Here is a 20,709-nt window from a genome sequence, read left to right on the forward strand (position 1 = left end):
ATACAGGTACGGGGCTGGGGTACGGTGGTGGGGTACGGTGCGTCCAAGTTATGGGGCTGGGGTACGGTGATATACAGTGTGTCCAAGTACGGGGCTGGGGTATGGTGCTGTGGTACGGTGCATACAAGTACGGGGCTGGGGTACGGTGGTGGGCTACGGTGCGTACAAGTATGGGGCTGGGGTATGGTGATGGGGTACGGTGCGTCCAAGTACGGAGCTGGGGTACGGTGCTGGGGTACGGTGCGTCCAAGTACGGGGCTGGGGTACGGCGCATCCAAGTACGGGGCTGGGGTACGGTGCGGACATGGGGGGGTGCGGTGCTAATATACGGGGGTATGGTGCTGACATACGCGGGAGTAAGGGGGGGCTGTACGACTCGAATCCCAGGCACAAGTTTTCCCGGATACGGGTGGTAGGGAGTTCGCTCAGTACGGGACGTTTTCCATGCGCTTGTGTATTCGGAAGGACGGTACGATCGTACTTGCGCGCTCGGACTTCAGTTTTACAATTTGTACGTAAAACTGACCGGCTCCTTCTCGACCACCTTTTCCCAAAGCAATTCGTATGTATTTTTCACGTACGAATCGTACTTCACCGGTGGGACGGGACTTGTACGATTCGTACGTAAAAAAATACGGATACGAGTCGTACAGGAACTTTTTTAACCTAAATGATGGCGGCCGCGCATCTTCTAGTGTGCAGCACGCCCAAAATGTTATTTTTTTTTTATAAAACATTCAGTAATGGCGACCGCACATCTCCTTGCAGCTGGTTGCCCAACTCATGTTTTTTTTTTTTAACTGCCACCTGCCTAAGATCAGGAAGCAGACATACCAAACTGGCACCTCCTCACCACTTCCCGTCAGCCAACAGCAACCCCCATGCCCAGCATGCACAGAGAACTACACAGCCATGGCACAGCCCCTCCGACTGCCTGCCCCCGCACTGTTACCACGCGGTGCAGCCACAAGGCAGTGGCTACATTCCCCACGTCTGCCCCGCAACACGTTGTTCCTGCCATGGACGTTTCCCACAGCCGGGTGCAGTTAATCATTACAGGAAACCAAAGGCATGTGGCACCGCAGAATTAGAACGGACGTGCTACAGTTAGTTTTTTTTAAATTTATTTATTCTTTTGCACTTTTTATATAGGGCAAACTTTACCCGCAGGTATCAGAGCGCTTGCATTAAAGTTAGACACAAGCCTAACATTAAAGAGAGTAGGCATGCACAGCGGGGAAGGGGGGGGGGGGTGGAGCGCCGGCGTTTATAAAGTATGTGCTAAACCACAGTGCATGTTTGGTGAATTACATGAAACTGTGCAGCCTAAAGGTGGGATAGCAGGGTGGGCTTGTACTTGGTTCCCTGGTTCTACAGTGCACCACTTGAAGTGCATGGGTGTAAAGCAGTTAAATCCCTTCATAGAGGATTGACAAGGTCCTTAGGAATTTATTTATAAAGGGCTGCCTTTTCTGGCCCTCGCAGTCTGGTTTTTATTTGTCCCATCTGACACGCAATGTGACACTTTCAAACAGGATGCAAAAACCAGAACCGGGGCAGCTGTGCTGATAAGCTGTTGCCGATAAGCTTATCTCTAATCGAGGATCGGCTTCTTCACTCAAATACCATAGAGAGGGAGACGTGTAAAGTTACACTCAGTGTCTAGTTCCCAGTTTCCCTTTAAATCGTTTGTTTATTGTCTCCGTTTGAAGAACACTTCTAAAACACCAGTCAATTAGTTACTGTTTTCTTATTCCCGATTTTATTATGCACTGTTTCAACGTGATAATATTATTGAACTTTAAAAAGCATTTTACATTTGGAAAAGGAACAAAGTAACTAAAGAAGCCAAATGAAAGGAGCAGCTCCACTGGGACATATAAACCTCCAGCCTGTTCCTCGCTGAAACCATAAGAGGAAACAAGGGGCATATTATCAAGAAGGGCGTTAAAATTATCGCCGCTTTAGCGGCAGGAAACTCCCGCTAAAGCAGCAATAATGGGCATGATAATATGCCGCAGAGAATTCCAATAGAAGCCCATGTTGACACCAGAACATGGGCTTCTATTGGAATTCTCAAGGGCATATTATCAAGCCCATTATCGCTGCTTTAGCTGCAGTTTTCTGCAGCTAAAGCAGCGATATTTTTAACGCCGGACCTTGATAATATGCCCCATAATTCGCTCACACCGTAAAATGTATTGTTTGTCACGTTTTAAAACAACAGCAATCTGCAGAAAAATTCCCTTGAGCCCAGTTTTAGTGTGCGAATCAGTGCTGAATTTGTGCCAGTTAGGCTTCCGGTGCTCAGCACCCGCACTTAATTGTGATAGTAGCTGTCTGCTACATGGTGGCACTGTTTGTGTGATTCAGAGATGAGCACAACAGCAATTGTTTATTAATTGAAAAGACATTATAAATTACTAATACCTGGAGTCCCAGCTATTCTTGTAGCTTTGGGGCATGCACGAGTCTGAATTGTCACACTTGTAGGAGTGTGCTTGCTAGAAGTTGTGTTGTTACTATTATTGGCAGCACTAGCAGGGGCAATGGGTAGTGCGAGCTATGGTAGCATCATTAAGAGAGCCCTGGCACATATTGTTTTACAAATTAAGCACTGGTGCCAGTGGTAGCTTGATGCAAAGCATGGCATTCTATCTACTATCCAGCTGTTTTGCATTGGAAACACGCACATTTCACATCGTAAAAAATGGAAGGCCCTGCTTTGTGTCAAGGGGCAAACAGTGATAGATTTTGACTCAAGGCCCGACTACGAAAATAGCCATACCAGCCTTTACATAAAAATAGTAATGTCTACTTAAAGCAAGTGCAAACAACGTGCAATGTGTTAATTTCTCCCAACAATAACACACTGCATGTGTGCTACAGTGCACAGCACACATCCAATGTGTGGCAACCTTTTTGTGTTTGTCTACGCATAGAAATTTGTGGTGGAAATGTGTACCTCATGTGCAATCCTATGCTAGAAGCTTACTCTCCCCTGTGCACCCTGGTGTGAAGCTACCTGTCTCACAGGGCAGTCCTGTGTGTGTGACAGTGCAGGGCAATGCACTGTATTTTTCTCCCTGTACAAACCAGCACAGTAAATTAATTTGGATGCCCCACTGTGTTAAAAAATAGAAAATCTGGGCCTTGTTTACCATGAGCACGAAAGTAAAAGTGTGTAGTTTCGGTTACAGTGCCAACATGTATGTAAAACTCTCTCCTCTCTTTTAACTATGACATAAATACACTGACTGGCTGCATAACAATTACACTTGCCACATCTCTTACTAACCCTCTCTCATCTTCTTTCTTTCTCTCTCTATCTCACTTTCTCTTTCTCTGTTATTTTTTCCTCTTTTCCTTTTCTCTTTCTTACTTATCCTCTTTTATCCTCTTCTGTTTTCTCCCTTGCCACTCTTCCTTGGCCCTCTCTTACATTTTTGTCTCCACAATGTTACTTCTCTCTCTATGTCTTTCTCTGGCGCACACAGAGGCCTATTCACAAGAACGTGTGATAACTACCGCAAGAGTAGCTTAACGCAACTCTCAACATCGCAGCCTATTGCAGGAAAATTACGCCGTGCCAACCAAGTATTCACAACGCGGCGGTAGCACGCGATAGTCACCAGATAACGCATCAAATGTCAGCGTCAAAATCAATGCCACGCCGCAAAAATGCGAAACGCAAAAAAACATGCGACGAGGCCAATTGCGGTACACAAATTAGCGAAAACCAGCCACAGGCCTGCAAATCCCACGCGTCTGGCGGGAAAATGCACTATAAAAGAAAGAAAAAAAAACACCAAAACCAATTCAAACTGCGTAGCACCATGGATGCACCCGGACCGAGTGCAGAGGACAAGTCGAACTCCACAAGCCCCACAGAGGACCAGCATGGCACCCCGTGTTCGGGGAAAGGCAAGGGGAAGAGGAAGATGGGGTTCAGTCCGCAGGAAGACCAGATCATCGTCACGGAGGTGATAGAAAACTATCAACAACTGTTCGTCACCTCAACTGCGGCACTGGCAACCCAAATGGAAATATGGCAGTCCATCGTCACCAATGTCAATGCAGTTGGAGTGTCGAGGAGGTCAATGGAGGAGGTCAGGAGGCGTTGGCATGAAGTGCACAGCCAAACAAAGGAGAAACTCGCAGCCAACAGGAAGGCCGCAACGGCGACTGGAGGTGGGAGTCTGCGACACAGGAGGAGCTGGATGGCCACAGTCAGCAGTGTGGAGACGGTGGCAAGTTTTGGGGGCCTGGACACAGCTCGATACGACCTGACCCTACAGCAACAGGGTGAGTAACGACCAGGGACTGGGGGGACAGGAGGAGATGGGCACAATGGCACACATGCACAATTATGTGTCGCACACTGCACACCCACAATGATCGTGGAACATGTCCCTGATAGCCTTGGCACACTGCAGCACACATAGAAACACCAAGTAGGCCCCCATCCACAATGTGCACAAAGGGGCCCCCCTCCCTAACACCAATATCACAACCTACCCATGCACATGTGCTGAATCCAGCAAAGCATGGGCTCTGTGAGCCACACTAACTATGCAAGTGACACTACATGCCCGATAGCATGGCAGCAGCCAAAAAACATGCCATGGCCCTCAAATTTTAGACTAGGCAGTGGTATTATCAATAGAAAATAGGCGCTTGTAGTGAGTACACCTAATATTAGTGACGTAATCAATTAATGGCGGTGCTCAAGGGTAAGGGAGAACCACTAGCCTCCCATGATTTGGACAGGAGACGATATTGAACTGATGAGATTTGTGGAACACCTAAATGACAATACATGGAACATCAGGTTTACACATGAGTATAGTAAGGTGAAGGTGACATTTCTAGATACAGAACTGTATATTGAAAATAATCAGATCAATAGCAGATTGTATCGTAAAGAGACAGCTTGCAATGCAATACTGCATGCATCTAGCGCGCACCCCAAGCACCAGATTAATGCCATTCCCTATGGGGAATTTGTCAGAGCTAGGCGCAATTGCAGTGTAGATTCGGACTTCACAAAATGTACTGCAGACATGACCAGACGCTTTAAGTCTAGAGGTTACAACACGAAAACCATTAAGAAAGCTGAGTCTAGGATCATGAGGATCAAAAGAGCAACGACCTTAAGGGATAACGCCAGTAGAAGGAAAGAGGAGAACAAAGTCAGGTTCATTACAAATTTTGATAATCTCTCTGACACTCTGGTAAAGAGTCTGAACAGACATTGGCATATCCTCAAGAAAGATGAGACAATGACAGGGGTGATAGACGATAAACCTGAGATTACCTATAGAAAAGGGACTTGTCTCAGAAGTCTTCTTAGCCCAAGCTATCCCTCACCTCCGATCAACAAAAACTGGCTTTCTACATACATGGTGGGCTTCCACAGATGCGGGCATTGCTCAGCCTGCAAATGGGCATACAGCAAGAAATTGGAACATATGGGTCCTAATGACAGATGCTACAAGATTCTCACAAATATTAACTGTAACACCAGTTTTGTTGTTTACATCATCGAGTGTAGATGTAACAGAAAATATGTGGGGAGCACGATACGTCCCTTACGTGTCAGGATAGGCGAACACATGAGGGCTGTCAAGCAGGGAGACCGCAGATATCCCATCGCTACGCACATTCTTGACTGTCAGTCTCAGGGTACACATAAAGACTTCCTATTCTATGGTATAGAACAAACAATGAGGAACCCCAGAGGGGGTAACAGAGAACTGACACTTCGCAGGAATGAAGCAGCCTGGATTCTGAAATTGCGTACGACTGATATAGGGATGAATGTCGATGATGAAATGCATTACTTCCTTGGAAAATGATAATGAAAATAAGGATATGATCTCATATGTCAACAGAGCGACGCATCATTACCTGTCATATATACACAGTTGTCCAGCTTATATGACAATTATGCAAGTCATGTATGTACTCTGTTCTATATGTATAAATGTAATTCTACACTGTTTTAAGATGTCACTCACCCTTGCACCTTAACTATTGATGAATATAATTTTTAAATCACCACCCTCCGTTCACAAGCGGTATGCATGATCTCCAAACATACATATTAATTCTCAATTTCCTAGATAGAGAAAGAATCTCTCAAGGCCTTTGTATTCCCATTATTATCAGTAACCTTAGGTTCTTTTCTCAATTTAACTGACTTAACCTGCATGATGACAACAAAACTATTGTCTGTCAGCTCCTATTCATTTTTATGCTGACTACCCACGACGCAAACTCAATACACTATACGTAACTGTCCTCGCCGATTCTCATAGTATGCTCTCCGTGCTTACTCGATCTTACCCGTTCGAAGATGGCCGCCACTTCGTAGTATTGAGAGACCCTAATACGTTAGGGTCCTCCCAAATAACTAATTTGTTTGGCGCCAGAGTTTTGGATATTGCCTGCACACTATTGTTAATCTTTCACTTTAATATATATATAACTAACCCTAATCCGATAAACTCACACACAGCTGACCGAACGCCGTGCGTAATTTCCCGGGATCTTTGAGCGCACATTCACGCGACTCTTATTTAATTTGTAACTAGCGACAGGACTGTTGTGAATCACCTTGTACCCCACAATATATGGTGGGCACTATGCTAAGTAACAGCCTCAAAGATGGCACCCATTTTGACGATGTTATGGCAATGATTACACATGACAGATGGTCACGTGACCTTCAATCACGAGTGATAAACAAACCGCGCGAACAGTACCGGCAACTCGAATTGGAGCCAGACGCGGTTGGGGGCAGTTGCAGACTACGGACACTCTCTCCTCTACTCGGAGGTAAGAGAGACACCACGAATGCTGAAGGAAAACATATTTGTTTCCTATCCACCGTCCCCCTCATGGGGCTTCTGCTCACTGCTTTTCAGAATAAGAGTTCCTCATTCGGAACCCTTCATTTTTTCTTGTTTATACTTAGATGGGCACCTCACACAAATACTGAGGACCGCTACGGATGAAATACGCCTTCCTAAACCAGGACTGAGCCCCCCCCGTCGATTGACTGTATGACCCGGAATTATCGTCATACATAAAGTATGTTCTTTTCGGCACATTGCCCGCAATGAGCATAATTACAGCGTTACTTGTTATGTTCCACCTCGTGGTCACTAACAAATACTTGTACAATTTCTTTCCTTTGTACCCCCTCTCTACAGTGATTGTTTAAAATACAGTGTTCAGGTCAGTCTTTCCACATTGAACTATCAACACCAATACCTAGATATTCTCACATCACTTTATAACTAGACACTCACCCACGCACCACCTTTTACAGATCTGTATTCTGCATACCGCATGACTCACTGAGTTTGTCAGCACACAATGAAAGGACAATAGTCACATATGGAAGATCTCACATCATTTTGCCCTCACGCTAGAGCTACATGTTTCTGGTTGGTCACTTATTGATATAAAAAGAATGGTTCTCACTTGAACTCACGGTGCATGCTATACACCATAGCCTGTGATAGCACCTCCCACGTAAAGAAATCATAAATTCAACACCAACCCTGGGAGCACATTTGTTTGTAGTATCAACAAATGTTTGCAAACGTCTTGAGATAACAGCTGAACTAATGTCAACTTATCATATCAATTTGTACCTAGCCGTGAACAAGTCGCATGTACAATAATACTAGAGGCGACGAAACACGTGTTGGCTTGGGAACTACTGTGAAGACTACAAACTCACTATGAAAACTTGAAAATTAAATTGAAGAAAGAAACGGAGACTCACTTGTTGTGTTACATGTTTTAATTAACGCATTAATATTTGCAAAAATTACTTCTGCGTGTGCTTAGGTACCTTTTTGTGATGGCCCTCAAATTGACATGGAGGTGGCCCAGTGCGGATCACATCCATAAAGGAGCAGGTCACACACTGACATATCCACCTGCACCCACAACCCATGCCGTACAATACACGCAGCAGACGAACAATTCACAAGGACACAAAATCTGTCCGAAAGCACAAATGACCCAAGTCAAAAACAATTCAGCCACCGTAAAGCACACAATTCAAAGGCACCCCGCCTCAAAGGGAGAAGGGTACACAAAATCAGAGCTGCAGGGGCAACTCCCCTACAATGCAGCACACGCACATAGCAATCACAGAACATCAGCAATGACGGCAATGTGGTACAAAGTGCAACACCAACACCACAGGACAGAGCTCACAACAGGTTCTGCTTGTGTGTAATAACTGTCCACTCACATCTGGCATTGCCTGACACTGTGTGATGAAAATGTATGGGTACTACCACACATCCGTCATGTAGTCGAAAAACACACTGACTGCCATCAAATAGCCAGCTCCACCAAAACAGTCACAATGTACATTAGCATGCAGTCTGAATGTAAACATCTGCAAATCTTCAACATACATGTGAAACACTGTTAACCTGTATCTCCCATTTACATTGCAGAGAGACAAGCAAAACCTCCTGCAGAGCACACCACACTTCTCATCATTGATCATGAAGAGGACAACCTGCACATATGTCAGGACACCCTCCAACGGATAATGGATAGCCTCCGCATCCCATCACCAGGAGCAGGGCAGGCCAGCTACCTCGAGGTGACCCCACCACCTGCACAGACCACACAGCAGGAAAAACACACCACCACGGCTGTCTCCCAGGACCCCCGACCAAGACATGGAATTCCATCAGCGTGTGTGGGGTTGCCAGGTGGAGTTGGCTGATCAGCTGTGGGTGGGTTTCAAGCTTGTGGCAGCCAAACTCGATGCCATATGTGGGTGTCTGAGTCCCATCAGGGACCACGTACAGTCTCTATCGGACACCCCCTGTATGCACCATGCTCTAACACAGACTTTGCTGACCTCGCTGGGGCCATTAATCGGATACAAGAATTGTCTGGTCAGACAGGCACCAGCGATGACAGCACAGAGTTGGCACAGATGCGGAGGTCAATGGAGACGCTGGAGCAGATGCAGGCTGGAAGTATGGCTGCCACGTCTGGACACCAGCGGGTAGCAGCTGGGAACTTCAATGCCCTGCAGTTCATCATCTTGCCATTGCTGCCACTGAGCCTGTCACAGATGACTGCAACAGGAACATTGACACACACAGCTCCGACCCCTGATGTGTCACACAGTGATACAGCCCCATCACCTTCGCAGTCTGATGTGTCAGTGGCACACAGTGATGCAGCCATTACCCCACCACACACACTGGACACACCAGACACAGAACCTGTATCAGGGGAGTAAGATGGGGATGGTAATTACTGTGTGATGAAGGAGGCAATAGCCTCCATCACCACCATATGGCCTGTCCCTGCCTGGTTCTGACCTATGCATCATGCCCTGGGACAATACCTCCCACTGACCCCCGGAACAGTCTGCGACATTCACCCAGACCCCGACACGGACTGCCATATTTTCACTGCTGGACAATTACACAGCACTCCTGCTGCGGACTGCACTCCCCCTCTTCCAAATCACTTTTCAATCCCCAAAGCACTCTGGTTGGCCCACCACTGGGCTTCCATGTTATGTCGGCTTGGATGGCCATGTACAGCTCCAGTTCCGTCAATCACCTGAATGTGAATAAAACATTCTAAATCACACAGATGTGTCATGATTATGTTCACTCACGTAGGGATGTATGGCTGGATGTAGGGACAATGATTGCACATGAAGGTACACCCTGGTAACTGACATCTATGCATATGTGTATCCCTGAGGCACATGGCCAATTGGATGACTGTGAATGTGAGTACTAGGTGTGTCCTCATTGCACATTAACAACACTCTCACAACTCCCAATGTGGCAAACGTCCATGTATTGAATAGGGCTGTGTGTAGGAATGTCCAATCGGTAGCAGGCCAGAAGTGGTGTCCTACATCACATGTGACAACGGAACTTCACCGTGCATACCTACACACACATCTGTGTGATCACATCCTGTTACAATTCATAACATTGCTCCACATGGTCTTAGTTTGGACACCATAATCATATTGCAGAAGTCACGTAAGTGCACAGGTCAGCCAGCAACTATCCCAAAACAATGTCTGGCCCACAGAGGTGCAGCTTGCAAAAGGGAGCCACCCCCATTGTACATGCATCAGTCAGTTGCTCCCTGTGTAGGGACGATGCTCACTGTGGCACACAAGTGGACAATCGATTCAACACTTATCACAGTTAGACACCAGTGGAGTTGCATAGACTTTATTGGCATGTGCGTGTCCGTACAGACGAGGCAACGGCCACAACAGGGTGGGACATGCTTAAGGCACTTACATGCAGCATGGGAACATGTCGAGGTTCAGAGAATGGTGAGGGAAAAATGGACAACAATCATCACGGATGGCAACGGTCTCAGCCCACCTTGCCATGCTGGAAGAGTCATGTGTTGTTTGGCGTCTGCCCATTGCCCTGTGTGAGGGGGCACGACTCACTGCCCATGGGATCTGCATATTGCTCTGCCACTGGAGTGCACCGATTGTCTGTTCTGCTGACAGTGATCAGGTGAAAGGGTCCGACAGGTTCACATGTCGTGCTACATTGCCATGTGTGTACACTCACCCCAGCAGTTTGTCCAAATTAGTAACGTTGTCAAACGACGGTGTGTTGCTCTGACCATGGACCTGCATCACCTTGCACAGGTGTGTGTACACACGCGTAGTGCCATGCACATGCATCCAGAGTCCTGACGAAGGCAGACATGTCCTCTGTTGTGGTGGGCTATGTGAGCATTCCCCACGATGCAACAAGTTATTGGGACCTGTGCTGTGGGTGACAATCCGATGTGGCTGCAGGAACGTAGTTACTCACCCATGAATGCCCATGCAGCTTCATGTGCAATGTGTTCAAATAGCACGTGGTTGTCATGTTCGAAGAACACCAGGGTGAGCCAATCCATTAACTGGTCCGGGCAGGTGTGCTCAGCCCACGCCGTTTCACCAATCTGCAACACAGCCTAATAGGACGGTTCCTCGATTTGGTCACTGCACACGAGGAATTGTGCAATCTCTCATGCACAACTGCCAATACATACGAGTTATGTCAAGGCATCCGATGCACGGCTGTCTCGGTTGCACTCTTGTTCGTGATCCAATAGGGAGCGCAAGTCATAGTCCAATTCATCTACGGTTGTGTTGGATAGGCAGTCATCCATGGGACACTCGAATGTGCATGTTCGGCAGTGGAACCAGGGCTGGACGCAGGTGACGTAGGCAAGGCGGAAGCTCAGCCAGTAACTGATCTGCCGCACTGCCAGTGGCAGTGTGCCCAGTAAATGCAGCATACGTGCATGGTACTGTTCCACGTGACGGAGGTTGTGCATGTGCCCGGGATGGCCTGCCATTGCGTTGGTGCGTCTCGTGGAACCGGCACTCTTCTGAACTGCGGCAGTTGTGTGGAGGATATGCCACAGCTCTGAGCAATGATTTGAATGTGTGTGCAACGTTGGGGTGAATGGGTTGCTGTTTCCGTGAGTGTCAAGGGCATCCCATGCGGGATAACCCAGGCAGGGACTTCTATGTGTGGGGTGTGGATAAGTTGGATAGTTCATTTGTACAATGCATGGTGTGGGAGTCGTCCCCATCTGCCATGGAATCTCTCTCAGGGTGTTCCAGCCGCGTTCAGGACCAAGATCAGAGGTGCAGGTGCCCTCCCGCCTTCTGCATTGGAACAAAGGAGCTTTCATCCCTAATTTGTGTCTGACTACTACATGCGTTTTCGGAATGTGATGTGGCTTTGGCGCTGAGATTGAGACAAGGCCTTGGGCTCATGCTGTACTGATGGCGAAATACACACACATGTTGGCATGTGGAGCCAAGTGCCCGAGAGGCCTTGCGCTGCTTGTGCAATCTCACTCAGTCTCTCTTCCTCGCTTTCTCCCTCCTTTTCCTTTGTTGGGCGCATGGCACTCCTTCTTCTCTTGGATTTTGTCTTCCAGACTGTGTCCTACAGATTGTCCAGTGAGAACTCGCTAGGACTCATCCGAATGGTTGTTTTGGCTTTTGTTTGTATGGTGTTTTGTCTTGGTGATTGCATTGCTGTATGACTGATTCTCCATTTTCTGGCCATGCATGTATGTTGATTTTCCTGCTCGTAGTGTTGGTGTGCAGTTTCTTTGTCTGGGGTCGTTCGGCCTGCAAGCATGCTCAAGATCTGTTCAGTTTCCTGACCGATTTCAAGCCAGCCTGTCTATTTCTTACTGAAACATGGCTTGATGATACGTCGGGCCCAGATATTGCTAATGCCTTGCCCCCCAACTATTACATACTTAGAAAGGACAGGATGAACAGAAAGGGTGGGGGTGTAGCATTGCTGATAGATAGACAGTACGAATGCTCCATTATCCCCACGAATGAAATCCACGGGGTTGAAGCATTGGGTTTTTGCCTTTCCTTTTCGCCGGCTCAATCCTGTGCCGGTCTGCTGATTTATCGACCGCCAGGCCCCTTGGGATCTTTTAGCGAAGAGCTTGTTACTATAATATCTACTCTGAGCATTCAATTTAAACATTTTATCCTATTGGGCGATTTTAACATACATTTTGATACTCTGGCTGCCACTGACACTATCCAGATACTTGATATCACTGCTCCCTTGGGCCTTCTACCCTACGTGATATCGCCGACCCACGATAAAGGCCACACATTGGACCAGATCTTCTCCACCTCTCCCATCTCTGTTGCACCCCCTCTTCCCGTCTTATGGTCGGACCATTCGTTACTAACTTTTAAGATTCAGTCCCTGTTCGCGGGGTCGGGTAGGCCTGTCGGATGTCAGTCCCGCCTGTCACGCCCCTTTCATCTAGTCACACCTGAGATGATTGAGCACTATAGGCTATCTCACCCCTGTTCTCTCACCGGGGACTTAGAACTGGACCTCCTTCGCTTTCAAACATGGCTAGCACAGTGTTTGGAGGACTTAGCCCCGCCTAAGCGTTCCCTTAAGAAATCCTCACGTGCCTCTGGCCCCTGGTTCACACACGCTCTCAATACCAGTAGAAGGCTTTGTAAGAAGGCCGAGAGAGCTTGGCGTGCCAACTATTTAGATTCACTAAAGGAGGCCTATAGGTCCTGTATTAAGGCTTATCATAAAGAAATTTATGTAGCCAAAAAAATGTACTTCACCCATAGGATTGAAGAAGCTGCGAACACTAGCAAGGAAATTTTTGCTATTGTTAAAGAATTTACCTCTCCTGCCGCCAGCTCCCTCAAATGTTCCTTTTCTGAGACGTGGGTTTCTCAATTAGCCAGCTTCTTCTCCAATAAAATCAGGAGTATTCAGGCTACTTTTTCCTCTCTCGACCTGGGAGGACTGTCCTGGCCCAATACCCCGTCTGAGGTGCCTAAGCAGGGGCAACCCAGCCTGATGAGTTTCCCTCCTCTCCAACCTCTTGACTCTCTGGAATTACTCTTAAAAATAAGATCGGGCTCTCCGTTGGACCCTTGCCCTGCCAAGCTGTTGGCTAAAGTGGCCCATGTGCTAAACCCGATGGTGAACCCCATTATAAACCGCTCCTTAGAAACAGGCACAGTTCCTTCCATCTGGAAGCAAGCGATGGTCGTACCACTGCTGAAGAAGCCGTCCTTAGACCCCACTACTCATGCCAACTATCGACCTATCTCCTTGCTCCCAGCCTTGGCAAAAGTTGCGGAAAAGCACGTGCAGTCTGTCCTCTCGCTCTTCGTTGAGTCCCATGGTATTCTGCACCACACTCAATCCGGTTTCCGTGCCAACATGTGCACGGAGACGGCCCTGTTGGAGGTGACTGAGGCCATTAAGGAAGTCCTGGACTCTGGGGGGAAGGCAATGCTGATTTTGCTTGATCTCTCGGCGGCATTTGACACCGTCCCCCATGGCCGCCTTCTAGCGCGCCTTGAGGAGATCGGTATTGGTGGTACGGTACTCAACTGGTTTTCGTCTTTTCTGTCCAACCGCCAACAAACAGTCTGGGCACCCCCACACTCCGCGGTAGTGCCACCCATGGAGGTGGGTGTGCCTCAGGGATCAATCCTGAGTCCTACTCTTTTTAATATCTATATTTCCCCTCTGGCGGCACTTGCGGAGTCTTTCGGTGCCCAGATTGTCTCTTATGCTGATGATACTCAGCTCCTTTTCTCATGCGAGAAAGATATGGACTTCGATGGTGCTCTCATCAAAGGCTGTCTGGAGGCAGTCTTTAATTGGCTTCAAATGAATCAACTCAAATGCAACTCGGAAAAATCCGAGGTTCTCTTTTTTGGCTGTCCCCCTGATACGTGTTGGAAATCCTGGTGGCCGCTGGACATGTCCCCCCCCTCTAATGCAACACCGGTGGCAAAAAATCTTGGGGTTAAGCTGGACACCTCCCTCTCTCTGAAACCACAAATTATGAGTCTGGTTGGCCAGTGTTTTGGGGTCTTGAAAGCACTTAGAAAATTCCTTCCCCTCCTCCCCATTGCCCACAGGAAGACGACAGTGCAGGCCCTAATAGGATCCAGGCTTGATTATGCCAATGTCCTTTATCTGGGCCTCCCGAAGTCTCTCCTCTCGCGCCTGCAGATTGTGCAAAATTCGGCCGCTCGTGCGATTTTTGGTCTTGGTCATCGCGCCCATGCGTCTGGCCTGTTGCAAACCCTTCATTGGCTGCCGATCCAGAGGCGCATTGAGTTTAAAACGCTCACCCTTGCTTTTAAAACCCTTCATGGCATGGGCCCTAGTTATCTCAGAAAGAGGTTCATCCTCTATAAACCAGCCAGAGCTTTGCGCTCAGCGTCTCTATCTCTCTCCACGGTCCCAGCAATTAGGCGCTCCCGCATTGGTGGACGCTCCTTCAAGTACCTTGCGCCCCGGGCTTGGAATGCCCTCCCACTCTCTTTACGGATGAGTGAGAGCTTGCTGTCCTTCAGAAAAGAGCTCAAGACTTGGCTCTTTAGCCAATAAGCCCCCCCCCCCCCCCCTGTTTAGAGCTCTGTGGCTTCGGGTCTGATAGCGCCGGGACACTCTGCTTGAGTAGCTGAGCGCTTAACAAAACCCCGTTTAACATAACATAACATAACATGGGGGCGCCCAGGGTGGGGGCCCGGAGGGGGGTTGCGGGCCTGGGTGTGGTGTCTGTGGGTGTTGTGGCCCTTTTGGGTGTCCGTGCTGCATGGGCAGTTGCTTGGGGGCATCTGTTGTTCTTCATGTGTAGCTATGGGCTGTGCTCCCTTGTCTGGTGCAGGTTGGGGTCTGACTTTGCACCAGGTCAGAGCAGGTGTTAATTTCCTGGTGCTAACGCGCCTTATCGCATGTTTTGTGTTCTTATCGCAGATCTGGCTGGTCGTTGAGAATGTTGCGGAGTGATGTTGTCACTGCTTTTTGCTCGGAAACACCTACTCTGCATCTCATTAGCAATAGTTGCCGGGGTCATCCGTGGCGATGTTTGTTGCGGATGCTAACGCCGGAAAAGTGGTGCTGTAGGCTGTTTGCACCGGCATGTGAATGGGGCGGTAAATTTATCACGACTTTGGCTGCACTAAAGTGCTGTTAACTCAGAGATGTTTCCTTGAGAATATGCTACTCAGGGCCCAAGCCTAGCTGCTTCCTCTCTAAATTGATTGCATGTACTTTAGGTACACTCCTGATTGGATTCTGGGGTACCCTTATAAGTCCCTAGTATATGGTATACTATGTACCCAGGGCATAGGTACCCCAGAGGCCAACCAGGGGCTGCAGCATGTATTGTGCCACATCTGGGAAGCCATTTAAAATGACACAACAGGTCTGCTACAGCAGCCTGTGTAAGGTGGTGTATGCACCCCTTATTGAGATATAGGTTCCCTATATATCTCCATATCACTGCACATATAAACCTATCAGTCAGCCCTATGGCAGGCCTTATCAATCCTGAAGGCAGGGTGCTGAGTTTATGTGAGAGGGTGCCCATGCATGAGCAGAGCCCCTCTGCAACCTTCGGAACCTTTATTCTGGGGTTGTTTGTGATGCAGCCAAACCATATACTTTTAAGTGCATTATAACCTAGCGGTAAATGCTAACTTTGGAATGGCTGCATGGAAACATGTCGTGTTTGGTGTCAAACACCTTGGAATCATATCTCCCACACCAGTGACTGGTGTGGGAGGTATGATTCCACCCTACTAGAGGCAGAACCATGACGTCACTGGTACACCCGGTACCAGCATCCAAAATAGATGCTGCCAGCCACAGACATGAGTCTGCCCTCCTGCTGCCCTCCTGCTGCTGGACAAAACTCCGGCAGGGGAGGCCTGGACAATGGGTTTCCTGTCACAGGGAGGTGTAACCACCTCCTAGACAGGCTTTAGTGTATTGGGGCTGGGTGGGTGCACTCCAAGAGTGGTTTGAAGTCTGCACTGGGGGCACATTTGGTGTCCCTGTGCATAGTCCAGCTCAAACCGGTTGCAGGGGCACTCAGCACCTGCTCTGGCGCGAAACTGGACAAAGGACATGGGTGTAGCCACCCCTCTGTCCTGACCCTCCCATAGGTGGGTCCCCAGAGTTTTTCCCACCCCTTCCTTGGGTATAAAGTAGGAACCCCTGACTACAGGACTTTAGATTTACTTGGACGAAACTCTGCTACAGAATCCCACAACTTCTACTATCTACACGACGTTGGATGCCCAAAGAATCTTCCTTGGAGTAAAGGAGTTACTCCCCTGCAAGGCAGGCACCAAAGACACGTCTGTCCAGTTTGCATCGACGCTGCTCCCGAAGCAAACCGACAATTTTGCAACACAGGAGGTGAGTTTCCAATCTTCCCCGAGGCCGATCCGTGCTCTCAGCAAACCTGAGATCTAAAGCCCTCATGGGGACCGTGCAACCCAAACCCCTGGACACCTCGACCATTTGCAGCAGCATATGCTTCTTGGCAGTCCCTGAGGCTGTGCTTTGGGCTACTTGTAGTCCAGACCCCAAGCAGTGATTAGACTGAAGATTGCTGGCCTACACTCCTCGAGTGACCCGTGATTCCTCTTCAGGTCCCTTCGCGATCCCTTGTCCGTCGACTTGTGGGTCCCTGAGAAGGGTACTTTGACTTTCAATGGGCTTACCTGGTTGCTCCAGATGTGCCCTGACTCTCCATCACTTGGGGAGTCCATAGGACCAACCAGGGGCTGCAGCATGTATTGTGCCACATCTGGGAAGCCATTTAAAATGACACAACAGGTCTGCTACAGCAGCCTGTGTAAGGTGGTGTATGCACCCCTTATTGAGATATAGGTTCCCTATATCTCTCCATATCACTGCACATATAAACCTATCAGTCAGCCCTATGGCAGGCCTTATCAATCCTGAAGGCAGGGTGCTGAGTTTATGTGAGAGGGTGCCCATGCATGAGCAGAGCCCCTCTGCAACCTTCGGAACCTTTATTCTGGGGTTGTTTGTGATGCAGCCAAACCATATACTCTTAAGTGCATTATAACCTAGCGGTAAATGCTAACTTTGGAATGGCTGCATGGAAACATGTCGTGTTTGGTGTCAAACACCTTGGAATCATATCTCCCACACCAGTGACTGGTGTGGGAGGTATGATTCCACCCTACTAGAGGCAGAACAATGACTTCACTGGTACACCCGGTACCAGCATCCAAAATAGATGCTGCCAGCCACAGACATGAGTCTGCCCTCCTGCTGCCCTCCTGCTGCTGGACAAAACTCCGGCAGGGGAGGCCTGGACAATGGGTTTCCTGTCACAGGGAGGTGTAACCACCTCCTAGACAGGCTTTAGTGTATTGGGGCTGGGTGGGTGCACTCCAAGAGTGGTTTGATGTCTGCACTGGGGGCACATTTGGTGTCCCTGTGCATAGTCCAGCTCAAACCGGTTGCAGGGGCACTCAGCACCTGCTCTGGCGCGAAACTGGACAAAGGACATGGGTGTAGCCACCCCTCTGTCCTGACCCTCCCATAGGTGGGTCCCCAGAGTTTTTCCCACCCCTTCCTTGGGTATAAAGTAGGAACCCCTGACTATAGGACTTTAGATTTACCTGGACGAAACTCTGCTACAGAATCTCACAACTTTTACTATCTACACGACGTTGGATGGCCAAAGAATCTCCCTTGGAGTAAAGGAGTTACTCCCCTGCAAGGCAGGCACCAAAGACACGTCTGTCCAGTTTGCATCGACGCTGCTCCCGAAGCAAACCGACAATTTTGCAACACAGGAGGTGAGTTTCCAATCTTCCCCGAGGCCGATCCGTGCTCTCAGCAAACCTGAGATCTAAAGCCCTCATGGGGACCGTGCAACCCAAACCCCTGGACACCTCGACCATTTGCAGCAGCATATGCTTCTTGGCAGTCCCTGAGGCTGTGCTTTGGGCTACTTGTAGTCCAGACCCCAAGCAGTGATTAGACTGAAGATTGCTGGCCTACACTCCTCGAGTGACCCGTGATTCCTCTTCAGGTCCCTTCGCGATCCCATGTCCGTCGACTTGTGGGTCCCTGAGAAGGGTACTTTGACTTTCAATGGGCTTACCTGGTTGCTGCAGATGTGCCCTGACTCTCCATCACTTGGGGAGTCCACAGGACCTTGCTGGTCCACACCGAAGTCCTTTTTCTCTCACTGTGTGGGTTGTCATTGCCAAGGCTTGTTGGTTTCCAATTCAGGAACTGACCCCCCAGCACTCGAAATCCTTTGTGGGACAGCTTGCCTGCGGACTGTGGTCATCGACGACGCCTCCAGGTTCCCGTGGCAGTGAAGTCAAGCTTCACCTTTTCACACCTGAAACACCCAACATCGGTGGGCATTCGTCTATCGTGCCCCTGGTCACTGGAAAGTGACCCAGACACTGTCCCCTCTGCTTTCAGGTTATTTTCATCTTTGATCCAGGCTTGGATCACACCAGACATTTCTCCTTTCCACGGCAGCAGCACTTTGCAGCACATCGCCATTGAAATCAACGACGATTCCCGGCACCATTTGACACCTATGCACCCAGCTTCCCTGGGTGAGGTAACACGAGTACTCCAGTGCTCCCGTGGGTGCTGGCCCTAGAACCCTCTAATTCTGAAAGGGTTTGCTCAAAGTCCTCTCCTAAGTGTCCTTATTCTTTAAAGTTCCAACCGCAACTTTCCCTTTGAATAGTACGGGGCTCGCGGCTGTGTTCTCACACTGCACACGTCCCCCATGGGTCACCTGTGTCACTGCCTTGGGTGGTTCCTTGGGGTCCCAGCGATTCTACGTGCTTTAGGCACTGTGTCTAGTCAAGTTGTGGTTCTTATACCACTTTCCTAATATATGGTTTGGTCTCCCCCTGGGGACCATTGTATACTGTGCTATTTACTGTCGTTTAATAACTGTTTTATTGTGTGCCTTTCTCTCTAACTTCATAAAGGGGTTAGTAGAGAGTGTTTAGAAATAAATACATATATTTTATATATATACCTTGTGTGGTTCTCCTTTTATTTAGTTATTCAAGAGGCTATAATCTGGTAAACCAAGCTGCTTTACACTCCTTCAAGACTTAGCCTATAGGCTGCTCTCCATAGCTACCACTAGGATAGCTTTCAATAAAGGTTGTCTTAAAGCTAATCATCAACAAGGGTTGCTTGGACTGGTGCAAGGTGCCCACTATAACTAGTGGACAGCATATACCAGTCCAACTTCTCACACTGATGTCAATCAAATCTCTCAGCTATGGCCTGATATAAACTCATTTTTCAATCTTAATTTCTCAAAAACGGCTCAACTGATTTACACCATATCACAAAAAGCACTCTTTCTGAGTAAAAATCTGGTGTTATTCTTTTCAGCTGTTGTTTCTAAAATTCCTGGGGGAAATGGCATGGGGAACATGCATCTTGGGATCCTCCATTTTTCTCTGCCCCTGCTTGATGTATCACCCCAACACTTTCCAGAAAGAAGCTGAGGTGGATGAACTTTTCTTTTGGACCAAAGTTATTAGCAAAACAAAAAAGCTGCTCGTATGGAAGCTGTGACCTACGTATAACTACACAATGGCAATTACCACTGGGTAATATTTGTGTGTTTGTGTGGACACGTGTGTGTGTGTAGTGCCATTTTAATGTAAGGTGTAATAAGTTTATTTGTTGAACTCCATGAACTACACAAATGTAATAACAATAATTAAATAACTGAACACAAAGTACTTTATCTTTTGTGTTAAGAGGAAGGGAGAAGGATGTAACCTTGTGATCGCTGAAGTGCACAATATGAAGTCCTGGACTCAAATCCTGGCTTTCCCACTTGACTAAATTGTGTGGTTCACGCCCCATTGCTTTGCCTGCTATGTATTATTAGGTCGAGCATTCGAGACCTCTTGTATATACTTTAGTATATACTTATTATATACTTTATGTGTATGTACTTTGTGGGCTCTGGCGGTCAGCCCTAGGACTTGTCTGCTTCCGCTTAGGGACTTAGGGACTTTTTTTCTGTTCAACTGTCTCTATTTAACTTTCTTGATAGAAAATGACCAGCAGATGTCAGTAAAATACCAGAATTACTTTCTGCTAAGGGACTTTCTTTTTTTAAATTTTTGTGGCAACTGCCTCTGTTTAACTTTCTTGATAGAAAACTACCGGTAGAGGTCAGTAAAATACCAGAATCACTTTAGCATTCTCTAGATACCAGTCTATAAAAATTGTCTTCCACGAGCACCCGTAGACAATAATATTTTTTTCAAATCTTGTATTTTCAGTGATATGA

Source organism: Triturus cristatus, chromosome 3_2, assembly GCF_964204655.1.
Source record: "Triturus cristatus chromosome 3_2, aTriCri1.1, whole genome shotgun sequence".
In the NCBI taxonomy this organism is placed as follows: Eukaryota; Metazoa; Chordata; class Amphibia; order Caudata; family Salamandridae; genus Triturus; species Triturus cristatus.